This window comes from Bison bison, unplaced genomic scaffold (genome assembly GCF_000754665.1).
Source record: "Bison bison bison isolate TAMUID 2011002044 unplaced genomic scaffold, Bison_UMD1.0 scf7180017864530, whole genome shotgun sequence".
Lineage (NCBI taxonomy): Eukaryota > Metazoa > Chordata > Mammalia > Artiodactyla > Bovidae > Bison > Bison bison.
This window is the reverse complement of record NW_011495080.1, coordinates 4,466,089-4,490,032: the sequence shown is the minus strand read 5'-3', so window position 1 is coordinate 4,490,032 and position 23,944 is coordinate 4,466,089.

The following is a 23,944-nucleotide window of genomic DNA, read 5'->3' as shown; positions in this document are numbered from 1 at the left end:
AGGGAGTGAAAGTTCAGTCCCTGGTTGTGGAATTAAGATCTCACATGCCCTGCAGTGCAGCCAAAAATGTTTTTTTAATTTAAAAAAAAGTTAAAATTCAAATAGCAAATGTCAGTCCAGTCCTTATGATACTTCACTATCTTTAGGTTATGGTTCAAACTCCTTGGGGTTGTGGAGATGTCTGCCATTCGCTCTATAAATGAGAGCTTAACCTCCTCTGCTCTGAACCCTCCCAATGTTCCCCACTTCATAGTTAAGAGCCAGTATCCATCTTTCCAGGGTCCCACAAGTATTGATAAGCCTGCCTTACCAAACGCACACCTCTCAGTCCTCACCTCCTCACCTGCCCCAGCCATGCTGGCCTCCCCACCATCCTTCAATACTGCAGGTCTCCTTGTCATAAGACCTTGCATTGGCTGGACCTTCTTTCTAGCATACTCTTTCCCCAGCTCTTGATGTGATTAACTCCTGCATCTTCTTCAAAATTTTGCTTAGAAATCACCTTCTCTGCTCTCCTCATGCCATCCTGTCTTCACTTACAATGCCGTTTACTCTCCTTTTATCTTATCTTCCTCCTACCATACCTTCTGACATACAATTTATTTTTTATTTTTCCTTGTTATTATTTATCTTTTGTCTCCTCCCTACTAAACTCCCTGAAATTAGGAAACAAAATTGTCCATTTTGTTCACTGATGGAACACCTAAAAAAGATATAGCACATATTAGGTGCTGAGTGAATACACGAAAGATTGAAAAAATGAATCTCTGTTGTATTGCCTTGAATAGAATACTGTAATTTTCAACTGAATTTTCTGCTGCTCCCAATCAAGTGTGGATTATTTTATTTCTATAAGCCCAGTTTGATGCCCAATACATACATGCTCAATAATTGTTCAGTGAATCTATAATATAGGATAAACCTATAAGGCTACTGAGGCCCGCAAGGCTTGCTCCACATCACGAAGGTAATAAATGGTGGTATGTGTGTTAGTCGCTCAGTCGTGTCTGACTCTTTGCAACCCCATGGACTGTAGCCCACCAGGCTTCTCTGTCCATGGGATTCTCCAGGCAAGAATCCTGCAGAGGGTTGCCACGCCCTTCTCCAGGGGATCTTCATGATCCAGGGATTGAACCGAGGTCTCTGGCATTGCAGGCAGATTCTTTACCATTTGAGCTACTTGGGAAGCCCCCCTAAAGGTTGGGGCTGAAGCTAAAATCCCGGTCTTCAGTGACTCTGGGCTGAATCTCTCCACTACACAGCCCAACACTCCTAAAAATATTTTAAAGTACATCAGGTCTTCCATCTATGATGTAAATTTCTTGAGATAGGGGCAAGGTACCAAGCTGCTTTGAAGCTCCAGTAGTGCTAGGTTGATATAATACTTATCCCATAAATATTTGTGATTTGAGTGCTCAGTAAAAATATTATTATGGTTAGCATTGTTTCCACTTCCAATGATAATAACCTCCCAGCAGTCTGCTTTAAATGGGTTCAAGACACTGAAATACAATTTTAACAGTGTCTTCCATCAGCTTGCTCCCCGGAGAGACAAAATGAGTTCATAATGAGATTCCTGCAATGAGTCCAAAAGCAGAGAGAATGAGTGCAGAGTTTTACTGCAGTAGACACAGATGTTTCATTGGCATGTGGAAGCCCATTTTTCCTCCGCTACTCAGGCCATGGCGGGAGGGGTGGTAGGATGAGTCCCATCCCAATGCTGAGCACCATCCTCTGTCTTGAGCATCACCCCCTTCTGTGCTGGTTCACATGTGGCTCAGGACTGGCAGAGAACTGTTACTCTGAAAAAACAGAGTGCTACCAGCCTATGGAATACATAGGCACCTTGGAATGACACATGAAATAGCAAATTGATTAATTGCCAGCCACCACGAAAGGTTATTTTCTCAGTAAGAAATTGTTGCAAAGACTTATTGCAAGCTTCTGTTGCTAATATGTTTGAGTTGCTTGATTTTAAAGTACAGGTTCATACCATCTGGTGTTTTTAAGCTTTAATGATCAAAGTGTGAGTTCAATAAGATTCTGGGCCAGGGGTGGCCAAATAAATAACTGAATGGGTAGGGGTAAGTTTTCATCATATCCTTTCATGCGACTAATGTGTCATCAAGAAAAGGAATAGAAGATATAAGGAAAGTTAGCCTGGACTGGGGGCTTCCCTGGTGGGTCAGATGGTAAAGAATCTGCCTGCAATGTAGGAGATCCGGGTTTGACCCCTGGGTTAGGAAGATCCCCTGGAGGAGGGCATGGCAACCCACTCCAGTATTCTTACCTGGAAAATCCCCATGGATAGAGCAGCTTGGCAGGCTACAGTCCATGGGGTCGTGAAGAGTTGGACACGACTGAGTGACTAAGCATAGCACAGCACAGCCTGGATTGGAGGGGCTCTTGATAAGCTACTCTGTTCTTTTTTTAATATTTATTTTAATAGTTAATAATATTAACTATTTTATAATAATGTTAATTAATATTAAATATTTCAATATTTAAGAACATTTAAATATTTTTATTTATTTATTTTCCAGGTCTTAGCCACTGAACCACCTAGGAAGCCCCAAGCTGTTTTGTTCCTGATATGCTGTTCTCCATCTAGGGTCCATCAGGAGATGACAACCCAATGACAAACTTCCAGAATGCTATGCTGTTTATTCCTACTCCTGAGCTGCAGTATCCAAGGGTGTTCTTCACTCTAAATAACTCTCTGAAACAAATAAATGGGGATTTCCGTAATGGTCCAGAGGCCAAGACTCCTCGATTCCAATGCAGAAGGCCCAGGTTTGATCCCTGGTCAGGGAACTAGATCCTGCATGCTGTAACTAAGACCTGGTGAAGCCAAATAAATAAATATTTAAAAAATAAATAAATAAACAAACACCCGTATTTCCTAAGCTTGTCTGTAACTCTGCAGCATCTTTTCTGACCCTGTCTAAATGTCAAGCCACTGAGCTGCTGTAGTTCTGGCCGGGTGACTGAGGGTGACCCCCTCTGTGTGGGCAACATCTGCACGCACTCTCAGTGCTCTGCTGGGGTCATCTCAGCACTTTCCTGTATCCTCCCATCTCCCAAATAGCTCAAACAAGTTCATGTAAAAGAACTCAAATTCCAAAAGCACTGGAAAGTTGCATACATTTTAATAGATTTTGTGATAAGACAGAGGGAAGAGCTATATTACCGTTCACTCAGCAACATTTTATCAAGATCGTCCTAATTTCCTTTCAGGACCCAGGGGCCTGCCCTTCCCACTCCCTGAAAGCTCAGTTGTTAAAGAATCCGTCTGCAATGCAGAAGACCCCAGTTCGATTCCTGGGTTGGGAAAATCCACTGGAGAAGGGATAAGGTACCCACTCCAGTATCCTTGGGCTTGTGGCTCAGCTGGTAAAGAACCCTCCTGCAATGTGAGAGACCTGGATTCTATCCCTGGGTTGGGAAGTACCCCTGGAGAAGGGAAAGGCTACCCATCCCAGGATTCTTTCCTGGAGAATTCCATGGACTGTATAGTACATGGGGTCACAAATAGTCAGACTCGACTGAGTGACTTTTACTTTCACTTTCAGCTACTTTGAGTTCAGCATCCTCATCTCCACAGCTCCCTTTTCCCTTAGAATCATTTAGAGCTTCTCTTTGCATCCTCACAAAAGAACTTCCTTGGCATCCATCTTTCTTAGAAAAGAGGGAGATCGGAAACTGACATTTGGGGAAGTTAAAAGGTACAAACTTTTAGTTTGAAAGAAGTCAGCCATGGGGATGTGATTTACAACGTGCTGACTACAGTTAATAATGCATCACATTGCATGTGTATTCAGTCGTGTCCAACTCTTTGAGACCCCATGGACTGAAGCCCACCAGGCTCTTCTGTCTACAGGATTTCTTAGGCAAGAATACTGGAGTGGGGGGCCATTTCCTTTTCCAGGGGATCTTCCTGACTCAGGGATCAAAACCTGTGTCTCCTGCATTGGCAGGCAGATTCTTTACCACTGAGCCACTTAGAAAGCCCATAGTTAATAATACTGAACCACATATTCGAAAGTTGCTAAGAGAGTAGGTCTTGAAAATTCTCATCACAAGAAAAAAAAGTTTTGCATCTTTGTATGATACTAGAGTTTTTCTGGTGATTATTTTGCAATATATACAAATATCAAATCATTATGTTGTTCATCTGAAACAAATATAATGTTATACATCTATTGTACCTCAATAAGAAAAACAGCCCAATAATGATTGGGTAGTGGTATTAGACTTATACCTTAGTTTTCTGACTCTAAATCAATGCTGTTTCTATTGAATTGTGCATTTTGTCAAAAATAACATTAAAATCTATTGAGGAGAAAAAAGAAAATAACATTTTACCTTTGTAACATTATGTGAAGGGGGTTTTTTAATGGGTGCTAAGTACTGAGACATGGGTTCCTTAAACACCAACTGATTCATGATTCAGCTCATAAGAGATAATGGGTTCCATCCCTGAGTCAGGAAGATCCCCAGGAGAAGGGAATGGCAGTCCACCCCAGTATTCTTGCCTGGAAAATTCCATGGACAGAGGAGCCTGGCAGGCAACGGCCCATGGGGTCATAAAGAGTTGGATATGACTGAGCATACACACACAGAGATCACGTCTAGTGAGACTCCCTGGTCCAAGGCTAAGGTACTGGCTGGGATTTCAGGTATGTGGAGGAAATCCCTTTACCCCTTTCCTCCTAGATGAAGTGAAGTGAAAAACACCTTCACTGCCTCCTCTGTAAGGTGAGGTTCTAGATGAGAAAGTGGGAGAAAGAATGGTGAACAGATCCTATGAAATGGCATCATCCTGGCTAAGATCTGTGATTCCCTTCCAAGTCTCACAACTTCTAGTGGTTTCTACCTGTACGTTTGTCTCCTTTCCCCATAGTGACCCAAAGAAAGCCAGATACAACCTCCAAACAGCTAAGCTGCTCGCACTATTAGCACGTCCGCATCCATCAGTGAAGTGCTTGCCTTATTAGCCCTTTCTCCCTGCCTTTCTTATTACTAAGAGATGCACTGCATTGAAATGAACAATCATTCCTTTTCTATTCCTGGTATTATTTCTCTTCACTGAGACTGTATTTTCCAAGGTTTCTAAGGAAAATGCAGGGAATTATAGTCACAATGGTAAGTTGAATTACATCCTAGTAGAATGGGGATGATTCTCAGGTTTTAAAAAATGGTAATAATGTATGAGACATCTTTTATTATTTTTAGCAAAAGCGTTTCTTAAAAGAGATTTTACCAAATAATTTTTCTATTAACTTGACATCCAATTTAGCCACACAGGCACAAATAAATAGGCAAAGCAGAGGCGGGATTGAAAGTCTAATTAGATCTGGGATTTTCTCTTCCTCTTTCTGTTTTGCTCCAATCTATTGTGATCATAAATCGTGGTGGGAAGGAGATGACCTTCCATCTGGGCATTCGTTGCCACTAAGAGAGAGAAAAAAATTAAAAACAAGAGTGGGTGGAACTTTTCCTTGATGCCAAATTCTTTTGCAAAGCCTTTCAAAGGACATTGGTCGACTTCATTTCATTTTCAGAAAATTCATTTCAAAAAATTTCAAAGCTCTTAGCGTTGCCTTGATAATATCCCTGAGTCTCCTGGGCTTCTGTCTATGCTCTGACTTTCTGAAACTCCCTTCTTGTCGGTCTCTTTCATACTTGATAGACCTGTTGATTCCACAACATGCCAGCACACGAATCCATCTGTTATGATGGCATGGTGCCCTTGCTGCAGCATGACATGCCAATATTCACCAGCCCCAGTGCCAGCCAAAGTGGCATTAGCAACAATGCCCTGCATGACACAATAAACTGTATACCATTCAGCAAGGAGGTCTTCCCAGGGAAGGCACAAGCTGCCAAATGAGGAACACATCTCTCATTATGGTGAGTCACACATGGCCCACTTCAGTGTAGACCCTCTCCCCTGGATGCTATTGGCTCTGTCTGCATAGAGCTACTGGCCCATCTAGTCAAAGCTATGGTTTTTTCCAGTAGTCATGTATGGATGTGAGTTGAAGCATGAAGAAGGCTGAGTGCCAAAGAATTGATGCTTTTGAGCTGTGTTGTTGGAGAAGACTCTTGAGAATTCCTTGGACAGCAAAGAGATCAAACCAGTCAATCCTAAAGGAAATCAACCCTGAATAATTGTTGGAAGGACTGATGACAAAGCTGAAGCTCCAGTACTTTGGCCACATGATTCGAAGAGCCGACTCATTGGAAAAGAGCCTGATGCTGGAGAGACTGAGGGCAGGAGGAGAAGGGAACGACAGAGGATGAGATGGTTGGATGGCGTCACCGACTCAATGGACATGAGTTTGAGCAAACTCCGGGAGATAGTGAAGGACAGGGAAGCCTGGCGTGCTGCAGTCCATGGGGTCCTGAAGAGTCTGACATGAGTTAGTGACTGAACAACAACAACTGTGATCGCAGCTCTTCTATACCAACAGGGCACACCCTGGGATGGAAAACTAGCAATTGTCAGAACACCCATATGGTGACCAACTGTCCTGACGCACCAGGGACGGAGGGTTTCCTGGGATGCAGGACTTGTGTGATAAAAATAAGAAAGTCTCAAACAAACCAGGATGGGTTGGTCACCCTATCTGTGTCCGGCCCTACCAGCCCTACCAGGTAAATTCCCCCTGGTCCTCTCTGCGTCTCCATCCGATCTTGTTTCCATTTTCATGTTATGGTATGCATCCTCTGAGATGGCTCCAGTGATCTCCACCTTCAGCTTCTCACGACTTTTGTAATTACATTTTGTAATTACACTTTCTTAATTACGAAGTCCATCGAGCATGAGTTGGATTTCTTTGCTCCCTTCTAACGAGAAGAGGACAGAGTTGAGAGAATGTCATTCTGTTAGGGGAAACACACTGACTGAAACCACCCACCGTGGCCACCATAGTAACCACTTACTTGAGTTATTTTACAACAGCAGGTCCTGGTAAGGAACATGGAACCAACAAACCACTACCAACCAGAAGTATTTGGGAAAGGTCAAAAGGAGACACCACATGTCCTACCACCTCCCAGAATCCTTTTCACTGGCATCCATCTTGGCTGAGCAACGTGTGCACCACCAGGAAGGACCCTAAGTCAGATTACTGGCTAGAGACAACCCCAAAACTAACCCCATCACCATAAAACCCTAGACTGGGGGCCACGTGGCAGAGCAGTCCTCCTGGGTTTTACCCTTCTGCTCTCCACAGAGGTGCCTCTTCCCAGTTAAGTCTCTCGCTTTATCAGTGTGTGTGTCTCCTCAGACAATTCATTTCTGAGTGTTAAATAAGAGCCTGCTTTCAGGCCCTGGAAGAGTCCCCCTTCCTGCAACAATTCTGATATTAATTTAGAAAAAAGATGATAGCTTCCATCTTAGGTACTCCCTCCCCTTCTTTCCTCCTCCTCCTTTGCCTCCCCCTCCACTTACCACCACCCTCCCTCCCTCCGATGGTAACCAGCTGCCTGGTTTCCTGCAGCCCCGTGGAGAAGCCTATACGGCAAGGAATCCCTGTCTCCACTGCCAGCCGGCAAGGGTCTAAGACCTGCCAGCAGCCACCTGGTTGGAGTTGGACTCAGACTCTCCCTCTGTCCACCCCTGAACTAATTTCAGCCTCTGATGACATCTTCCCTGTCACCTTGTGAGAGAGCCTGCGCTAAGTCATGGTGGGATAGCCAACACACAAACAGCAAGGCAACACGTGTGTTTTTCAGCCACTAGGTTTTGGGATATCTTGTTACTTACAAGTACATAACTATACAACTTGAAACTCTGAGGGATCCAGGCTGTTCAGAAGCACCCTAAACTCAGAATATCACGCTACTTAGAATTTACAGGGAGGACCTGAGAGCTCAATCATTTGGACCAATTCACTAGGAAGATGAGAAAGAAGCCTGAGCTGTAAGGAGGCCAAGGGACTTGTTAGGAAGCGAATGGGGACAGCTGGCCTGTGTCTTCTGATTCCTGCTCTGGTGCTGATTTGTTCAGTGCGGCTGCTCAGCTTGGCTATACCCAGCAACCTGGAATCCTGTGATCTCTGATTTGGTTCACAAAAGGAGACTTCCTTGAATGCACTAGAGTCTTCTTAATCATCTCTTCCATGCTAGAAGCCCTTCTAACTCCTATTAGTTGGCTGGATGCTGCTTGTAAGGCTTTCCGGGTGGAGTGGAATGTGAGGCCCATCCCCTTCTTTGGTTCCTTTTTAAATTGCATCCTTTCTCTGAGATGTTACAGGCAGGGACAATATATCCAGCTTTGTCACAAGGTTGATAAACATAATAAAATCCTTTACACATGATCTAGAAACACTGCAGATGTTTCCTGGCTCTGAGAATCAGAAAGCCTTTTATCCTGTTTAAATCAGATCTCTACAGAGTGAATAAACTATCATATTAATTTAATTCAGCAAATATTCCTGAAGCATCTATACCTATCATCTGTTCTAGAAGGGCTGGAAAAGAAGAAGGTAGAAATGAAAAAAATAAATGACATGATTATTATGCTCCAGGAGCATTTCTGGGTGGACATCATAGTCATAGTTATAGTGACACTTTGCACTGGAGACATATCTATGTTTATTTATAATGTATTATTTCTTTTATTTAAAAATATCTGAAAAAATGACAAAATGTTAACAATTGTTAATTCTGAGTGATGAGCACATGGTTGTTATATTATTTTCTTTTTGGAAAAATACATTATGTGTTTAATAATGTATATTATAATATATATTAAACCATACATTATATTTTTAAAATATATTACAATGTATTTAAGTATAGATTATATTTTCTGTATGTATTTTGTTAATTAAAAGTATCTGATATTTAATGAGGATTTACTATCTCCAAGGCCCTGTAACAAGCCCTTTTGCATAGGATTTTTCATTGATTCCTTCCACCAGTCCTTGGAGGAAAGTACTGTTTTTATCTTGTCCCAGTTCAGAAAGGTTGAGTAACTTATGCAAAGTCACCCAGCTAATTAATGGAATCAAAATTTAGTTCTGAATATTCCAAAACCAGTGATCTCAATCACCAAGCTTAAATTCTTTCTTCATTGTTTTTCTCTTTTACCAAACTAAATTCTTACCAAGAAGCAATATATCTAGTTGGAGAAATAAGAGATACATGTGTAAAATAAGTTCCAGCAAGTGTAGTAAGCTGCCACACTAGATATAACTAACAGGGCGAATACAAAGTACTGAGTTAGCAATCAGGAAAGTGAGAAATCAATACTAACTAACCTCATAAGAGAAGGCTTCATGAAATCGGAGCCTTCTCACTTCCCAAGTGGTATAGTGATAAAGAAGGCGCCTGTCAGTGTAGGAGATGCAAGAGACTTGAGTTTGATCCCTGGGTCTGGAAGGTCCCCTGGAGAAGGGAATGGCAAACCTCTCCAATATTCTTGCCTGGCAGGCAACAGTCCATGGGGTCTCAAAAGAGTAGACATGACCGAGCATGCACATAATAGGAGTCATGAAACAGATTGATTTATTCATTCAACTACTATTGCTTAAGCCCCTGCTCTATGCCAAGCACGGGTGCTGGGGATAAAGTGTTGAACAAGACCAGCACTGATCTAGTGGAGCTCACATCTAGTAGGGAAGGGTAGACAATAAGTACACAAGTAAGGTAATTTCACATTATGCTAAATGCTGTGAAAAAAATAAATGGAATGAAAGAGTGGCAGAAGGGGGCCTCTTATTAATAGATTGATTTGTTGGGAAGATCTTGTTGATCAAAGTTTGAAATTAGTTTCCCTTTCTGTCTCATTTCTCTGAAATGGAGAGCTTCACATGACCGAGGGACCCCAAATTTTAATGGATAAGGTTTGTAGGGACTCACGTGTAAAGACTGATGATGTCAAGTGGAACATGAGATTCTTCTACTCATACAATCTCATTTAGGGATGTTTGGATATGTTAGCTGTAGAGAGGAATGAAGTAGGAAGAATGTATGTAGTGTGAAAGAAAGAAATGCACCCTGAGTTTGGGCAACAGATTAGATAAGGGAGGGCAAGCATATACACTGGGAGTTAGGGAAGAGGTATTTCAGACTGATAAAGAAGGATCCAGGACTTCCTTGATGGTTCAGTGGTTAAGTCTCTGCACTCCCACTGCAGGGGGCATGGATTCAGTCCCTGGCTGGGGAACTAAGATCCTGCATGCTGCATGGTGTGTCCAAAAGATAAATAAATAATTGATTTAATTAACAAAAAAGAAAAGAAGGATTGAACTTTTAAAGTCAGGATGTGGCCTTGGAGAAAAATGAGAGCCAGAGTAGAAACTGCAGAAGAGAATAAAATGATGAAAGTGATATTTTAAGTGGCTTATCCTGGCTATAGATCACACAGGGTAGATAGCGGTGGGAGGCAAGAAAATCTTCCAGAAAACTGTAGTTTAGATAAACCAGATGGAATCCTAATCTAAGAAGGAAATGGCAATGGAAAGGGTGTATCTGAGAGACACTGCAGAAATTCAACTGCCCAACGCCAAGAGCTACAACTGGGAGACCTTTGGATGTAAGTTGCTTGAGCTCTTCATCGGAGGTGGCAGTTTTATTTTTGCCCAGAAGTTCTGGAGGATGGGGTTGCTCTGGTCTGTTGATGTCTGAACAGATTGTGAAAGTGATCGCTCCAACTTTTGTGTGATGGACTTGTGATGGAAAGTTTCTCTGTACTACTTATGTGGGTAAGTGGGAGGATGACGCATAGGACTTGAGCTTCTGGGGGCAAGAGAGCAGCTGCACAGATGGTTGTCTTACAGAACACAGAACTATGATCAACTCCAGCATTTAGAAGATTTCCTTTCTCACTAAAATTTGTTTCACCCCTTGAGAAATAACAAAAGAACTTGTGCCATATGCTTCAAATATCACTAATTGCTCCAGGACTTTCCAAAAATATTTAAACTCCTATTCCCTCTTTTATAATTAACACCTACCCATCAGCATATATAGGTTTTAATGGGATTCTGGACTCTAAAGAAGTTTGCCCAAGTTAACCTCCGAAGAATACAGGGCAAGGTTAAGAATTGTAAAGATTTGTAATGGGATGGAAACATGGGACTCTTCCTGTCTCAAAATTTTGGATCAGGCTCCCCAACTTATGATTTTTTTTTTATTAGTTTATTTTTGTCTTCTCTGGGTCTTCATTGCTTTTGCACAAGCTCTCTCTAGTTGCCCTGGGCAGGGGCTACTCTTCCTTTTGGTCGCAGGCTTCTCATTTTGGCGGCTTCTCTTGCCTGTGTGGAGCACAGGCTCTAGGCATGTGGGCTTCAGTAGTTGTGGTTCACAGGCTTAGTTGCTTCGTGGTATGTAGGACTCTTCCCAGATCCAGGGATTGAACCCATGTCCCCTGCATTGGCAGGCAGGTTCCTATTCACTGCCCCACCAGGGAAGTCGCCCAACTTATCACGATAGGTGCAAAACACCTTACCTTCTAAACTGTTGTGAGAGGACATTGACAGAGGGGAAAAAGGAGAACTAGAAAACATTTTGGCCAGCACTGGTATTCACCCATCCTCAGGCAACATAAGAGAAGGCAAATTTATTAAGGAGAATAGAGGTCAAGAGTTGGGATATCTTTGGAAAGGGCCTTAACGTGTTGTTTATCCACTGTCCCTAACCCACCCCTTTACCAAATATGATCGGTGCTCTGCCCTACCCTCTTGCTTTACCACTTTAGTGGGCATTAATCCCACCTCCTCCAGCCTGCCTTGCCTCTCTTTGCTTGAAGCTTTCTCTGGCTCTTACAACCCAGACAAGTAGTGCTGGTAATCAATAACTCTCCACCCTCAAACACAGTAAGGAGCCTTCAGCCAACGACTGCTAGGAGTTGGTGTATAAATTTCCCTGCTCCCTTGTCCTTTGGATGGGGTATGCTTCTGGAGAACCCAATCTGCATCACTATTTTATATGATCTCAGTACTTGGAAATTGAGTGGTGACTTCTTTTTTTCCTAGCACGTGGTCAGTTTTACACATTTTCTCTAGGTCCTTAAAAAGCATAATCATCTAAAGATGTTCTTTACTGTGTTGTTGGGTGCTATTAGGCAAAGTTTATCAGTTAAAATGTTCATTTTTCTAGTCTTCCATATTCTTACTGTGATTTTTGTCTGAGAGGTGGTTACAATCTCTTGCTAAGATTGTGGACTTATCTATTTGTCTTTTTAGTTTTGTCCATTTTTGCTTTACGTATTTTGAGACAAAGTTAGTAAGTATATTTTAATTTAAAGTGATTATAATTTTTGGCAACTGTAAATATATCAGTAAGAAGTAATCATTTTTATCACTAGCAATACTATTTTTTTTATTTTACCCATTGTTGATATGGCTAAACTAGGTTTATTTCAGTTAGTATTTACCTGGTCTAATTTTGTGCGTTAAAATAATGCCTCACTCTCAAAAGTTTCCTTGTACCCCCTCCTCTTCCCCCTGATGATCCTTAAATTCTCCCCAACCAGTTTCCAGGCAGCCACTGGCCTTTTTCCTGCCACTATAGTAGGCTTTTTCTAGAATTTTATATACAGGCATACCTTGTTTTACTGCATTTCACTTTATTGCACTTTGCATATAGTGCATTCAGTTTTGCAAATTGAAGGTGTGTGGCAACGCTGTGTCAAACAAGTGTATTGGCACCCTATTCCCAATAGCATTTGCTCACTTTGGTCTCTGTGTCATATTTTGGTAATTCTTACAATACTTCAAACTTTTTCAGTATTATTATATTTGTTATGGTGATCTATGATAAGTGATCTTTTATGTCAATATTGCTAAAAGAGTACAACTCTGATGGTTGAAATTATTTAACAATCAAATATTTTAAAATTAAAATATATACATTATATTTTAGACAATGCTATTGCACACTTAATAGACTACAGCTAGTGTAAGCATAATTTTATATGCACTGGGAAATCAAAAACTTCATGTGACTCACTTTATTGTGATACTTTCTTGTTTCAGGTAGGAAATTAAATTTGATTCCTGTCACTCCATCTTGGCTGGAAGCATATGTTATATCCTTTAACTTTCTATACCTTATGTATCTTTCGGTTCAGTTCAGTTCAGTCGCTCAGTCATGTCTGACTCTTTGAGACCCCATGAATCGCAGCACACCAGGCCTCCCTGTTATTTTTCCATATCTTATCTATATCATTCTATAGCTTCACATTTTAGATGTAAATAGCATGTACTTGGATCTTTTAAATCTAGCCTGAAAATTGTTGTGTTTCAGCTAAAGCTTTAGTCTGTTTTTATTAAGCAATTACTGACTTTCAGGTTTATATCTACCATCACATCCATATACTGTTCTTCTCTCTTCAATACTTATTTTTTCCTTATTTGCCATTTTGCTTTCTTTTATAATTTTTTTTCCTTACTTATCTATTTTTGGCTGTGCTGGGTCTTCATTGCTCCTTGGGCAAGCAGGGGCTACACGCCAGGTGTGGTGTGCAGGCCCCTCATTGCAGCGGTTTCTCTTCTTGCAGAGCATGTGCTCTAGTGCCTTCAGTAGTTGCGGAGCATGGGCTCAATACTCATGGCTCCCAGGCTCTGGAGTGTGGGCTCGGCAGCTGCGGCTCATGAACTTAAGGTGCTCCGCAGCATGTGGTATCCTCCCAGATCAGGGATCGAACCCATGTCTCCTGCACTGGCAGGCGGATTCTCTACCACTGAGCTACCAGGGAAGTTCTTGCTGTCTTTTAAATAGATAACTTTTTATTTGCCTCATGTTTCCCCTCTGGACTAGTTTGAAATTTTCTAGGATTTTCCACTTCATGGAAGCAAGTTTTATGAACCTGATAATATAGTCAGTAAAATTCAGAATGAAGATAGCTCAGAATCCAGGTGCCAAAATGAAATCACAACAGGCCTCTGAAAAGAGAATTTAAGGAATGAGGAGTACTCAGTAGCATACTACTGAGTAAAAAATTAATTAATAATGGGAGGGAAGATAGCTGAAAAAAATAACTAATTATTACCAGGAAAGATTCTGGTGGAAGAGGTAAAATGGCGGTTGCTACTCTAGTTTTAATTACGCTTGCATGCCTTATGGCGCCAAGTGAGCAAATGAATTCTTAAGAAAAGCATCCCAGAGATGATAGGAGGTAGTAGTATAATAATCTAAGCTTTCTGCACCTTGCTCTTTCCCTAAATAAAAGGTCTATTCCTCAGGGAAATAATAATTATAATGACAGTAATGACAGAGTAGCTAACAATTTTTGAGTACTTAAGTATGTGATGTGCAATGCAGCGTTACATGGTTTTCTCATTTAATCCTCCCAATAATACTTTGACATGGATTTGACTGGATAGGACTCTCCCTGCGCATGCCCAGTCACTTCAGTCATGTCCGACTCTTTGCGACCCTGTGGTCTGTAGCCCTCCAGGCTCCTCTGTCCATGGGATTCTCTCCGGGCAAGGATACTGGAGTGGGCTGCCCTTTCCTCCTCCAGGGAGGGCTCTCCTTGTATACCACTTCAAATCCTCTGAGCCTCACTTATTGGTTAATCTAGCCAATGCTCGGTGACCAGTGCTGCACAAAGTCCAACCAGCTTCATAAAGACAAAACCTGGTGATACCTGCCCTCAATCTCATGCTTTCTGCCCTGGGGCCTCTCTGCTTACACTCAGCATCGGTTGCTTTGAGAAAGACCCTGAATATGTCCTTGGAATGGATGTATTCAGAAGTTGGCAGAATCCTCCTTAGTTCTGATATGTGGAGGCAATTCTTGTCACTGCCCTCCTGCCCCACCTTTCTGGCCAAGACCGTAAAGGAGCAATAGATCTCAGAGGAAATTGTGAGATCAGTGCTACCATCACAGGCTTAAACGAGGCAGGAGTAGTGGTCCCGATAATATTCCCATTCACTTCACCTATCTGCATGCTGTAAAACAAAAAGAGAAAACCCAGGGCAGAACATGGTGGATGACAATCGTAAACCTTAACTAGGTGGTAGCCTCAAACTAGCTGCTGTGCCATCTGTGGTTGCCTTACTAAACAGATCATGTGAATGTGTATGCTTGTGTGTGTGTGTGCTCAGAATGTCTGACTCTTTGCGACCCCATTCACTATAGCCCGCCAGGCTCTTCTGTCCATGGAATTTTCCAGGCAAGAACACTGGAGTGGGTAGATTCCCTTCTCTAGAGGATCTTCCCACTCCAGGGATTGAACCCGGGTCTCCTGCATTGCAGGCAGATTCTTTACCATCTGAGCCACCAGGGAAGCCCCTAAAACCTGCTAGGATCCTCTGTCCATGGAATTTTCCAGATAAGAATATTGGAGCAGGTTGCCATCTCCTACTCCAGAGCATTTTTTCCAACCCAGGGATCAAACCTGTGTCTCTTGCGTCTTTTGCATTGGCAGATGGATTCTTTCCCACTGCGCCACCCGGGAAGCCCCAAACAGATCATCCCAGCCCCTAACTCTTGATATGTGCCCATTGATCTGGCAGATGCCTTTTTCCCCATCCAGAGCTGTAGAGGAAGGATCAGAGTCAGTTTAATTTTGCATGAGAGGGCCAGAAGTGCATTCAGTGTCTTGCCTGAGGGCTGTGCTGACATTTCTAGTCTCTGCCCCAGTAGAGTCTGCAGGGACTTGATTGTTCTGAGATTCTACCAGGACATCAATACCATCATGCTAAGGGGATCTGATGAGAATGGGATGGCAAACATCCCAGACACTCTTGTAAGTGAACCAGTGCATGGAGATAAATTCTACAAAGACTTAGGTTGCAGGCACTAGCAATATAATTACTTACTAATGATTCTTAAAATTGTAAATTAAAAATATTTTTTAAATTTTTTAATAGAAAATTGCACACATGTATTGGGTTGACCAAACAGGTCTTTTGTGTTTTCTATAAGCTGTTACAGAAACACCCAAATGAATTTTTTGGCCAATGTAAATTATTGAAGTGAAGTGAAGTGAAGTCGCTCAGTTGTGTCCAACTCTTTGCGATCCCTACAGGCTCCAAATGAGGATACATGGTGGATTGTAAAGTATTAGGCAGAATAATACAGCAATCCACCATTTATCCTCATTTAGCTTCAGTAATGATCAACTCTTAGATAATTTTGTTTCAACTGTAACTTCATTCATTTTCCCCCTTCCATATTATTTTGAAACAAATCCCAGACATTATATCCTTTCATTCATAAACCTTCCATATATACAGTGCTTCTAAAAGACTTCTTTTCAACATAATTACAATAACATGTTTGCATCTAAAAATACTTAATAATTCCTTAATACCATCAAATTATCAGTCATTTTTCACATTTTCAATTGTTGCATAAATGTCACAAAGATCTTTTAAGTTGGTTGTTTGACTAAATATAGAAAAAACCCTACACATTGCAATTAGTTAATATGTTTTTAAAGTCTCCTCTATCAGTTCCTCTTCTATCTTTCTGGTTTTTTCCTTTGCAATTGATTTTCTAAAGAAACTGGGTCATTTTTCCTGCAGGTTTGATTTGGTTAATGTCATCCCTGTAGTATCCTTTGCCAAGTTCCTCTATGTTTCCTGTAAACACATACTTGGTGATAAAAATTTTTAGAAGTCCGTCAAATCTGGGATGACCATGGATATTCAGTCTAAGGTAGACGACAAGTTTTTGTATCTAACACATCCTATCATTAAGAAGGAGGAACAATGTTTGATGAACCTTTTTGGGTTTTGGTCCCAGCATGACCTGTACTTGAAAATACTATTCTGACCAATTTATCAGGTGGTCAGAAAGGCTTCCATTTTCAAGTAGGATCTGGAACACAAAGACAATTCAGAAACAAGTCTGGACTGTGGAGCAAACTGCCCTGTCACTTGGGCCACATGACCCAGCAGACTGGGTAGTGCAGGGAGATTCCTGGTGGGTAAGAATGCCAGGTGAAGATTCTGGCAAACCCTGCATGAGGATGAAAGCAGGTTTCTGAAGGAAGACCATCCTTCTGAATCAGGGAATTGTCCTCCTTTTCAGCAATAGTTCCTGGTGTCCTATTGGGCTCTAGCAGAGATTAACACCTGGGCTGCCAAATGGCTCTGAAATCCAAACTGAGCACTCTGAGCTCACTCTTACCAGAACTTCCAAGTCATAAAGTCAGTTCATATGATGAGCTGCTGCTGCTACTGCTAAGTCGCTTCAGTCGTATCCGACCCTGTGCAACCCCATAGACAGCAGCCCACCAGGCTCCCCCGTCCCTGGGATTCTCCAGGCAAGAACACTGGAGTGGGTTGCCATTTCCTTCTCCAATGCATGAAAGTGAAAAGTGAAAGTGAAGTCGCTCAGTCGTGTCCGACTCTTTAGCGACCCCATGGACTGCAGCCTACCAGGCTCCTCCATCCATGGGATTTTCCAGGCAAGAGTAGTGGAGTAGGATGGCATCGCCTTCTCCAATATAATGAGCAGTACATTCAAAATCTTATCACAGCAGGTCCACAATGCACAAGCAAATTTTGTGATTAGTTGGCCCGGCTCCCATTCTACCCATGTTGTACAGCACTTGCCCCTCAGCTCATACTAACAACTTTATGGAGTGGGAGGAGGGTGTTCTTATATCTAAATGATAGACGAAGGAAGAATTTACTTCACAGATGGGTTGGCATTATATGTTAGTGCTGGATTTCATCCAAAAGTGGATTTTATAAGTCCAGTGGTAAAGGGAAATTTTCTTAGTAGCCAGAGCAGTGATCAATAGTATACTTAATTGTTCCATGTTCTATGGGAGGAGAGACAGTCTGAGGTATGGTTAAACACAGATTCCTAGGGAGTGGTGAATGCTTTGGACGATTGGTCAGGGACTTGAAAGGAATGAAACTGGAAGAGAAGTCTGGGGAAAAGACATATGAGTGGACCCCTAGGGATAAAGAGAAAGTGTATAGATCTTTGTGTCTGTCATTGATGTCCCACAGAGAACATTCCTTGCAGAAGAGGCTCTCAACAGTCAGGTGAGTAGACAGGTTCACTCATCCCAGCCAGTCTCCTGCTAAGCCACTCCAGTGGCAGACAATGAGTCTGAAGACAGAGTGGCCACGGTGGCAGGAATGGGGACTGTGATGGGTCCGCCCGCACCAATCTGAACATTAAACATCCGATCTGCAAACAATGACCATTGTTTGTGTCCTTGCTACAGCACCATTCCTCAAGGTCACCACCCAGGCATGTGGTGTCAGGTTGATTATATCACACCCTTCTAACCCAGAGGGAGCAGAAATTTGCCCTTCACAGAACTGACACTTCCTCACAGAGGTGTTGGCCTGTCAGCAAACAGTGCCTCCACCAGCGTCACTGTTATTGATCTACAAAACGTTTGATGTATTAACACAGAATAAAGTACTACATTGCCTTAGTAGAAGAGGTCCTTTGTTATGGAAAACAGGTGCAATGATGGCTACAGAACCACTGGATCCCCTGGTCTGACCCTGTATCCCCTTATTCAGAAGCAACCTTTCTAAGAGAATACTCTGTTGAGGAGTGTCATCCCCAATAAGGCTCCATCTCAAGACTAACAGCCTGCTGAGTTGTGGCATTTGGCTCCCGGTTATAGTGTGTGCATTGAGCCAAAGGAAGTCACACGGTGCTATTTCCCCCATGGCTAGACTGCACAGCGGTGGGGCGGAGGATGGCCCCAGGGACTCAGTCATTGGACTCACACCTGATGGCACTGGGACCCTAATGCTGAAGGACAAGGAGGCTAAGAAAGGAGCCATTACACTGGCAAGGGTCATCGACCCAGATTGCCACAGGAGCTACTGCTATACAGCTCGAGTAGGGAGGACCAAGACCGCAACCCAGGGATTCAATGGGGGCATCTTAGTGATGGTGAGGATTTCAGTGATCACTGCCTGACAAGGACAAGGCAACTGAAGCTCAGACTGTTCAGAGATGAATATCTGTATCACCTCCAACAAGGGAAGCAAAGGGGGTGAGAACCAACAGATAAATGTTTCCCACCTTCTCCATTCCCCAGACAAGTGAATCTGAGTTGCACGTTACATGTCTTTTCCAGAAGTCTTGCAAAAATCAAGTTGCTATTTGCTTATAGCTGAGACCCTATAACATACATCAGCAACTCTTCCCTTCACTCGCCCCCTTATCCCATCCTTTCCTCCTGTTCTCTGCATGACACTCCCCAGTAAAATATTTGTGCAACAGGCCTCTGTTTTAGGCTGTATTTTCTGGAAACCTAGGCTGAAGCAGATACTACTGCTCTTTCCCTTTTACTGATGTCAGTGAATTACTTTCCATGGTTACACAACTAACCATAGTGTAACTAGGATTCAGCCTCGGTCCGCCTGATGCCAAAGGTTGTGCTCTCTGCTGTTACTGACAATAGAATTTTCTGTAACCATGAAAATGTTCTCTAATTGCCCTATGCAATGTGGTAGCCACTACCCATACATGGCTTTGAGGTGTGAAAGGTACTTAGTGCAATTCAGGAACTGAATTTTTAATTTTATTTAAGGTTATTTAAAATTAGTCACACGCAGCTTGTGACTGTCACGTTGGATGGTCCCTGATTCCAAACCAAGCATCTTCAAATCACTTTTCTTGGTGGCCACCTTAGGAAAGTTTCAAGGGTAAGCTCTGAGGCACCGCTGACTTTATGTTCAGAAAACAGTCTGAAAGCACAGTAGCCAAAACAGATTAAGGTATATTTGATTATTCTTACTGAGATCTAATTGTAAGAAATCCTCATGTCAGATATTAGAAGTTTATCTGACACATTCAGCACAAACTAGGAGGCAGGCATTGTGTTAACCAGTGGGGAGACAATGGTAAATGTGAGTGATGTGATCCTTGCCCTTCTCTTGAATACAATCAAGTCCAGATATTGCAGGAATGTTATCACTCTTTGCCTTCCTTCATCATCAAACAAGTGATCTGTGTAGAACATACATTTTCTCACCTACTTCCTTGTTGTAGGATACTTTCATTGTGAAGTTATCCTCTGACCCAACTTCTTCCAAAGTACTACATGTGAAAAAAGCATGCATGAGTCCTGGAGTCAGATATTTCTGGATTTGAATCAAATTCACCCTTGAAAGACTTGCCCTATTTTACATAGCGACTTACCACTTTGAGACTTAGTTTTTCTCATCTAGAATGGGATTGTAAAAATTGAATGAAGTCATATATTCCCACAGAAATGTTATCCCTCTTTTTCTGATTCTGTCCTTCAGGAACTTCCTGTCTCAGTTCTCTTTAAACATTTCTAAGAATGTTTCACTGAACAGTTAGCTACATGGCAGGGGAAGCCAATTCTAGGAGGCTGTTGGCAGTGACAAGTGAGCAACAAAATAATAGAAATAATTTACAAAGGGAGATAAAGTTATAGTTCTGGTAATCACATAGCTTTTTCAAAACAAAGAGAAAGTTTCCAGCCTGTAATCACATAGTCCTGCCACATTCACCATGGAAACGTGTTTGGGTTACTAACCAGAGGCATGTAAACACGAGATAATAAAAAATAGATGACACTAGAGCTATGCTCTTTTTATTACTTTAGGAAATTTAAAACTGCTCATTTTACATGCAAGGCAGTATTCACAAATGCTTTTTTGAATGCTCAGTGTATTTATCACTGTGCTGGTCCCTGGGGATAGAAAGATCAGTGCAACTTGGCCAGTGTCCTCCACGCTGAAGTGGTCAGGTACCAGGTTCAACACGTGTCCGAGGTACCGTGTGACAACTGTCAAGCTCTTAGTATAGCTGCCTTGTCCTGGGCTGCCTTGTGGACCTGGAGAGTAGACACAGCAGTGATGGGCAGGGGTACCAGCCAGGCTTCAAGGACTTGGCCAACTGGTCAGGTCATGGTCTGCAGCAGGAGCTGGACTGGAGGCCTGAATGATATTAATAGAGAGGTTCTGGGCTCCTCTTTGAAGCCAGATGAGATTTAGTGGCTGCTCAACTACCCAGTTCTGATGGCTCTCAGGGATCGAAGTGGAGGCTGAGAGAAGTGCACATGACCTGCTCTATTCTAGCTCCTAGGTAGGGACTTGTGGCAGTAGTAACCTGAGATGCTTAGTGGGACCTCAGGCTGGACCATCAGCTGATCTCATTTCAGATGAAAGAGCTGGTTGTGTCTGAACACCCATTTTGGTTTCCCTGTGGCAATGGCTGAGTCCTCCATGGCCCAGGAACTCTTGCTGTGGCTTTCTGTAGTAGACCAACTTCACTGAGGGGTTAAAGGTCCCTTCTTGGGTCTCTCTTGGGAGTTCTTCTTGGGTGCTCTGATGGAATATGGTCCTCTGATCATATTGCAGTCAGTGGCACCTCTCTGAGGCACCTCTTGTAGCATCGTTGAGTGTCCACTGAGAAAGAGAGCCATGAGGCCTGAGGGATCAGGAAAGGCCTCCCAGAGGTGAGCCATAAGGATATGAACAGCTGATTACATGGTGGTCTGTGTGAATGCGGTTCCCAGAAATGTGCAGTGCACAACCCTTGTAGCTGTAAGGCATCCCTGTGGATAGGTAGAGAAGAAGAGAATTAAGCATTCCTGAAAGAGAAGACAGCACAGGGAAAGACCCAGAAACTCTCAGTTGATTCACATTCACTTATGACCATTTTAGCTTCCCTGGTGGCTCAGATGGTAAAGAATCCTCCTGCAATAAAGGAGACCTGGGTTTGATCCCTGGGTTGGGAAGATCTCCTGGAGAAAGGAATGGCTACCCACACCAGTATCCTTGCCTGGAGAATTCCATGGACAGAGAAGCCTGGTGGCTACAGTCCAACGAGTTGCAAAGAGTCAGATACAAATGAGCACACCAGCACACACTCAGCGAATGCATCACTTTAATCCAAGGAATATTCTATAAACATAGGCATTTTCACCTTGTTATTACTTCATTAACTCCCTCTGTATCTCTGAAGGATTGCTTTGTGGCAAGTATTATTACACTCACAGCAACTTCAGTAGAATACATTAAAATTAGCAACCTGGGTTCTAAGAGTGAATATTTGGCAGTGATGGGAAGTAAGAGCATCTCATCCTTGGGGTCTAGCTCCTTTCCAGTCCTGTTTTAGGTATGATCACTTTCACTTAGGGAAAAAAAACCTGATTTTTTTTTAAGAGTGATGGAAGAAAAGTGAGCTGGCCATAAATGCACTCCACTAAACAAGGGCCAAACCTGGAAGAAAATTTTTAAAAATCATGTATCCTTGTGCGGTGACAAACTGAAGTTGCTATAAATGCCAAGAGAAAACAATACAGAGAAAACGGATGAGGATACTGGAAACATGCTCATACATTTATGCAGTAAATGTGCTGTGTGATCTCCAATTGGCAAACGTCTGATATAAGACAATATGAAGGTACTGCAAAATCTAAGTTAGTATAACATTTCTCCACCACACTCTTTAGATTTATTGCCTGATTTTTATGGGTTTTAAATGGCTTTTTCTTGACATTAAATATTTAGCAGTTAACAGTTAATTCATCACTTTAATCGCGAATTGTTTCGTATTGCATAATATGACAGTAGTTGGGAGGGAAAAGACAGTGTGACATGGCAAATTCCTGGATTTGTGGGGAAGTATGGGGATGAATCTATTTCAGATTCTAGTTAGGGCAAAGCCTTAGAAACAATAACCATCACAGTAGAAAAGAATAATAGTTGCCATGTTTTGAACTCTTACTGAGCACTATGCCTGTGAATACACCATCTCATTTAAATATTCTGACAATCCTTTGAGAGAGGATTAGCCCTGTTTTCCAGGCAGAGAAGCTGAGGCTTTGAGAGTTAAATAAAGCATTAAATCTCACAGAAGACAGACTTCCCTGATAATCCAGTGGTTAAGATTCCACACTTCCTGTGCAAAGGGGTGCAGGTTCGATCCCTGGTCAGGGAACTAAGATTCCATGTGCCATCTGGCAAAAAAAAAAAATGTTACAGTGGAAGGCAGAGTTGGCATTAGAACCCAGGTCTGCCACTCCCCAAGTGCTGGTTTAACTCTTATGTTGAAGGTGATCTAAACAATGATCTGGAGGAGACGGTCAAAGGAAGTTCTCAAGACTGATCATTGGGGTCAAGTCTACCTCCCACACTTGGGTCTGGAACCATCCTCACATCCAGGGGCCCAAAGTGGTGGCATATTTCAGACTGCTGTCCTCCCCCGGACACACACAGGACTCTGTGGTAGGAGAACAAGAGAGGGGGCATGGTGAAGATGACTCCAAGAATGAGGTCTTCCTTGGTAAAGGTTTCATCCAGACAGCATCCTAGCAATTAGATTTTGTCCGAAAGGCATGCTGGGTTCTCAGCTGCAGGACAAGGTGAGAGGGGAGAAGCCATAAATAGGTAGGCCTGCGGTTGACATGTTCACGTTACTGTCTTTACATTTTCACTATACATCTCGCGGGATGGTAGCCAGTGACCTTAGTCCCAGTGAGGACAGAAGAAGAGAGGAAGGAAGGAAGCAAGCAAATCCACAAGACCAAAGGGCTATAGCAAATTCAGATTTAGTCTGGGATGGCATAAATAAGTGGGGGTCTGGACTTCCCTGGTGGCTCACACTGTAAAGAATCCACCTGCAATACAGGAGACCTGGGTTCAATCCCTGGATTGGGAAGATGCCCTGGAGGAGGACATGGCAACCTACTCCAGTATTCTTGCCTGGAGAATCCCCATGGACAGAGGAGCCTGGGGGGCTGCAGACCATGGGGTTGCCAAGAGTTGGACACAACTGAGTGACTAAGCACGCCTAGCCCACTGGATGAGGCATATCAGCAGAAGTTACTAAGATGTTGAGATGCTCAATGGTAGAAAAAATGGCATTATCAGGGTTTAAGAAGTCCGAGGTTTAAAAAGTCTAAGGTTTACATAGAGACCAGACTTGTGGCCACAACAGGGGAAGGACAGGGTGGGACAAACTGAGAGAGTAGCACTGAAACATATACATCATCGCGTGTAAAACAGAGAGC